The sequence below is a fragment of the Etheostoma cragini genome, chromosome 11 (assembly GCF_013103735.1).
Source record: "Etheostoma cragini isolate CJK2018 chromosome 11, CSU_Ecrag_1.0, whole genome shotgun sequence".
Classification (NCBI taxonomy): domain Eukaryota; kingdom Metazoa; phylum Chordata; class Actinopteri; order Perciformes; family Percidae; genus Etheostoma; species Etheostoma cragini.
In genome coordinates this window covers 3125472-3131471 of record NC_048417.1, presented here as the reverse complement: position 1 = coordinate 3131471, position 6000 = coordinate 3125472, and the positions used below count along the sequence as shown (strand labels likewise).

At 39.2% G+C, this 6000-nt stretch overlaps 1 protein-coding gene and 1 long non-coding RNA gene across 3 annotated transcripts in view; one reads left to right on the top strand and one right to left on the bottom strand.

Moving 5' to 3' along the window:
• Positions 1 to 2543, top strand: part of LOC117952912 — a 23978-nt gene extending 21435 nt beyond the window's left edge. The window contains exon 4 of the long non-coding RNA XR_004658539.1: positions 2533 to 2543. This is a non-coding gene — a long non-coding RNA (uncharacterized LOC117952912). The remainder of the gene's footprint in view (positions 1 to 2532) is intronic.
• Positions 1 to 6000, bottom strand: part of tfpia (tissue factor pathway inhibitor a) — a 47112-nt gene that overhangs the window by 20989 nt on the left and 20123 nt on the right. The gene's annotated exons all lie outside the window — the stretch shown is intronic.

The window sequence follows — 6000 nt, the reverse complement described above, 5'->3', positions numbered from 1 at the left end:
TAGGTCACAGCATCAAACTCTAACCTCTCGCTCTGAAAAAAAAGGTAAAGTTGCATGACAGTATCATCTCCAAAAGACTTGGATTGACAGCTTGCTGCTTTGAGAGATCCTCTGTTCCAGAGGGAGACTATCTGAAGGATTAGTAAACGACGGAATAATTAACAATATTACGGCTGCACAATATATCGTTTGTGCACCGTTAGGGTTAGGGTTACAGTCTGGGTTTCTTTTGGCGTTGTTGAAAGAAAACATGAGTAGAAAACTACACTTTTAAATTTACAGTAATGGCCATTCTTTCTTTTAGGGCTGACTTATATTCAATTCAATTTAAAATTCACTTTAAATTCAACAGACATGTTATTGTCTTTTAGAAGAATACTGAAAGCAACAGAAAGGCATAACTGAGTGCACTTTTTTGTTCCTTTATTTACTACAGGTAATATCATTATTGCCATATTCAGCATTGTCTCAATTCAGCATATTTACCTCGTATCGTGCAGCCCTAAACAATGTGCAATGTAGTAGAGTCACTCACATTCTTTATTTTGTTTTTATAAAAAAACTTTAATTACAAATGTCTGGTTTAGACACCTCCTCCGGTTTGCACCACAGCAGATCAAGCAGGAAATTGCACCGCTTAACAGACTGGATACACAGTGTGTTTTAAATAATGTGCCCTTTTGTGGGGACCATGTGTGATCAGTGGATTTAAAGCATTGATTCCATACTGGGCTATGTGTACCCAAAAGTTTAAAAAACCCAAAAGATCATATAATATAGTGGTGGGAATCAACAAGAGCATCAACAATTAATCGTCATCCGATTGGATTTCTTTCTCTGGCGTGATTGCAAAGTTGGAAAACAAACATTACATTCTCCTTCCAGGAAGGTTCAAAGTTCTCTCCAAACACATCATCTAATGGAAACCGCCCGGCACCGTCCTATCAGCTCAGCAGTCAACAAACAGTCCCTCTGCCGGGCGAGGTAATGAGGCGGCAGCTCACCCCCGCAACCTGCCTTCACTCGTCCAACTCTGATTTGTAACCAGGGATTGGGGACACCAATCAAATACTCCCAGTCTCATTCCCTCCATCCGACCTGTGGTGTTTATATTGCATTAGGGAGTTGGGATAAGGTCAGCGGGGCTTCCCTGAAGAGACGCCTGGTAATTTTTATTTATTAACGTTCTTCTTGTCGTTTCTGATAAGCAGCAGAAGATTGGGTCTGGGAGAATTTACACAGCAATCTGGGTCTTCGTCTGATACCCTACACTGTTTGGTATGTAAACACACCACATCGCTGAACCACAGTGAACAAACTTTACAGAGGAATAATAACAACTTGAGATTGTTGCTGGATGCCTCTCGCTTCCAGAATCGTCCCTTTTGGGTAAAAAAATAATAGATGAGATTTGATACAGATGTGGGGCAGAGTGGTCTTTTGTAAATCATGTTAAAGAAGCTGTTCAATGGGCTGCCCAAGAAAATAGGCACCTCCTATTGATTTCTGCTGTTCTTGTTTGAGACTTGTCTTGTCTGTCCAATGAGCAGTGTGTTCTTCATTCACTTGTTCAACAGACAGAGACATTGTTTGGCAGTCCAAAAGACACACAACCAAACACAAAGTTAAGAGCCAATCTAAAACATTTCCTCTTCAAGGAAAATAGAAATGGAGAAGAACATGCACAGACATGCAAACCTGCCCACATAGACACTGTATACTTGCAAAGTAAATCTTTTAAACTGCAAATTAGGATAGATGGACATACAGTGTAATGGGCCCAAAACACTGTATTCCCAGTAAAGTTAACAGTCAAATTGAGCTATCACACAAACCGCAGTACAACACATTGGGTGGTACCAGTCTAAAAAGCTCTGTCGATCATCATGTTGATGTTACCAACAGGATCAAAGGGTTACCGCTTTGAAATCAATGAATATCAAACCTGGTTGAAATCCTTTAGCGTGAAAGGAACAGCGACGGATCACTGAGCAAACCCTGCTCATGCAACAGTTACGCAGCGCAAATGAAAAATGAATAAGCTGTGCTGATTATGTCTTCTCATCCATCACTTCATACACAGACTTTTCTCTCTTTTTAGGTTTATCGGGACAAAATAGTGCACACAAGTGCAACCAGCTGACGACAACTGTCTGCAGGAAAAATGCACAAAGTGCCTAAATGCACGTTTGATCACAAGAGTTGTAGTATGACACTTCAATGGATGTTTTTACATATTAAGCAATCAACCTAATATTACCATTACATTCTCAAATAGTGGACATTTACATTGGTTTGTTTGGGACAGGCTGACTGTATATAAGACATTCGTTTCTAATCTCATTTGCTCCCCAGGTTATGCAAGGTCAAAACTTCCTCTATTGTCACCCTTTGACTTTGATCAATTCATAATAATGGCCGTTTCAGCTCAAATAACGTCAGCGGCTCTACTTGCCCCCCCCCCCCCCCCGAGTGATGTCAAGCCACCGTGAATGAAACTCAACGCTTCTTTCAGAACTGTCACATTCAAAGTCTTACAGCTTTGCATTCATAGGTAGGCTTTTAAAGTGAAAAAAGGAAAGTTTTTTTAACAGTAGCGTAATATTGATCAGGAGCACGGCATAGAAGAAAAGTCTGTAATTAAGTAGAGTGTGAAACATTATTGCTGTTAGTAGAGAGAAACTCTGCAGAGTGGCGAGTATGACTGTTGTCATAATGGAATTTGTGCTGCAGAAGTGTACATTACACTCAATTTACCACTTAAGCTGCTGGTGGAGGCTACAGATGATTAAATATGTTTTTACCCGGCCTTCATTAGTGACAACCTTTATTTTGTTTGGCCACATCCCAGTCGGTAGTCGCTGTGGCAACTTTTATAAATACTATTGGCTATATAACACACCTGTACTGCCAGTAGTAAGTATTATGATGGATTTTAATACTAACACAGTTACTGTAGAAGTAAGTAAGTCTCCACGGTGATTGAACATTAAAACATCGGAAAATGTTTGTTGTTGGTGTGAAGCACTTTTTTAAACAAATAACTGCACATGTTTTGTTCATATGAGATTCATGATGCATTATGAAGTGCGTAAACAAGACATCATTACTGGAAGTGACTTAGACACCAAAGAGATTTACAAAGGCCGTGCTAAAGCTATGAATGCAAACCACCTTTCTGAGCAATCCACACAAAGCTCCAAATCTGTCATCAGGGATCCTCCATGTCGTTGAACAGAAGGTAAATAAACGTCCTCCTCGCACAATGCATTCGCAAAACACTTGGAAGCCAACCAACGAATCAGCCAGCTCGTTGAAATATAGGTCATGCTGAATAGGCAAACTGGTTTAGATGCATCACATTTCCATTGGCAGCTGTAGTCTCCTGAGTCCTGCTGACATGCAGTACATTTGTATAAAGATCTAAGTTGCTCAACATGCACACCGTGCCAAGCCCCTCTGTAAATCCCGAGCTGGGCAGGTTGAGTTGGACCGAGGCCCAGTCCCAACAGGTAAATTAGCACGTACAAACTGTACAGTAGCCATGGAGCGGCAAACAACAAAACACAGCCCGTGTATCAGGATGACAGTAAGGGATGATGCACTGAGAAAACAGCTGGAGAGATTGAGACAGATGGAGGAGAAGAGAGAGACCAGGGCAATGCCAGAGTGTTGACAGCTCCCGGGGGTTCTGTCAGCAGCAGCCCTACTGTGACTATATCACTCCACACTCCATGTGAGGATATCGTTTCTATGCTTTCTTATCATATTCTTCCCAACATTGGTCCCATGCTGTGTAGGTGAGAAGGAAAAAGAATGCATAAAAATGTGCTCACTAAGTTGCATAAGTTGAAACAATAGCCATGTCAAGAGACCTCACTAGCAATAGAAGCAATGAAAAGGCAACGTCTGATGTGTGCCCATTTTAATGTGTACTAATTCTAATGTGTACCAATTCTAATGTGTGATATGATCTTTATGATCTAACTTGCTTATTGATAAAAGCCTCCCTGCAGCAATTACAAAAATTATTACAATTTAAAATCCTGTTTAAATACCTAAAATAGGGCTTTTATTTCCCATTTCTTCTCAAACAAGGGTTAAAAAAAGTGCTATTTCAAAATCACACATTTTTGATTTAAATAAAAACACTTTTAGACATTTTACATCTGCATGATGTTGATTTCGGAAATGTGTTCGAACAATAATTGTAAATGTCAAATGAATGTATATGTCTGTACATGTTCAGGAATGAAGTATTTTCTACTATCAAATATCCAAAAATAAAGGCCTTTGGAGTTTCTGATCAGGGCATATATATATATATATATATATATATATATATATAAATAAATAATGACATGTCTTGACATCATGTATCTAGCAAATATTAATTGAAAAACAAATTAATGCATTTTCTTCAGCCTTAAGTTTGGTGGAGATTTGACGATATTTGTTGGGAAAATGTATAGTTATTATTATATAATTATTGTAAAGGTGTATTATTCTTTGGTATCTCGTTTCTACGTTTCAAGCAGACTTTGTATTTTTTGGCCAGAAGGTAGAGCTCAGTACATCAAAATTATTTCCAAACAATAAAAGAATAAAATAATCTGGATAGAATCAGAAGTGGCACAATCATGTGCTGAGGTGAAGACTATTTAGGGAGTAATGTTGACTTTGGTTGTTTTTCACTGAGCTTATCCCTGTTTAAAATGCATATCAAAGTCTAGTTAGTCACCTCGGTACAGTAGGTGGTTATTTCTTCCGTGACTCACTTCGCTAAATGCTTCGTGAATCAAAAGGTAGAAACTCTATTTAATAAAAGGGATGTTGGATTACAACACTGGGTCAGAGCAGGACTGTGTGTGTGTGTGTGTGTGCGTGGGTGAAGAAACCAACCAAGGGTTGATCCACTGTTCCAGAGTAGAGAACTGCTGTCAGTGTTTATCAGAGCCGTGCCCCGAGGCCAGTGGTCAAAGGCTGGGGAGGAGTAACAGCCCGTCCCCCTTTACAGCTGAACTCGGAACAACTGAGGCTGCACTCCCTGAGTGGGATTGGGTTTCTGTTGGAGATTTTACTTTGCCAATAATGCTCAAGGTTTATACTGCTGTCATATTACAGACATAGATGTGTTTTCATTTGTGAACTCTGCTTGTCATTGTACATGTTTTGTCTCACACAGTTTAAATGTAGCTGATCTAACAGCAGGTTTCCTTATTTACTCACTTCCAGTTGCGTGAGTGTCTATGCCCTCTTGATTGAACTGATTGAATCTACTCACCTCTGTATTGCATGTGTGTACGTCCTTTTGAACTCAAATGTCCTGCTATTGTCTTGTGGGGTGGGCGGCCATAGGTCGCACACGTCTCTGCATACATTGTGTAACTTGTATTGCTCATGCTGTAAAAAGGCTGCACTGAAGGAGAACATTAGAGTTGGTTTGTACCCAACAGTTTCTCGTGCTCTTTATGCATTTTTCATTTAAGCCGTGTTTCAAGATTGTGAGCTCCAAATGGATTATTGCATTGGCCATAAGTACACAACAGTTTTTTATTATTATTTCCCATGGAAATAATACAACCACAAATGGGCTATACCTGTCTCAGATCACTGTTGTTTATGTATTAAATGACGACATTAAAATGAAACAGGTGATGTGTCTTCATCAAGTTAATTTCTGACCAAGCTGTACAGCAGTGACACACAGAGAGCATGTAAACCAGGCACCAGCCAGTTATTTATTGTGTGTTCTTTTAAATCTCCCGTAATTAATGCTAATTAGCTACAGCTGAGTAAATTTGCTGGCGACAGTTGTGATTAAAGCAAGTGAAATCAAAAGTTGTTTAAACTCTCGTTTTTTACAGCTTGTTAATCAAGAGTTGTAATCAATAATGTGTTTTTTTTTTATTTTGAAAACTGCACTCTTTCAAATTGTTCAGCAGTACTTGAGTTGGAAAATGAAAAACTTTATTTATAGTATTACAGTTACTGTACTAC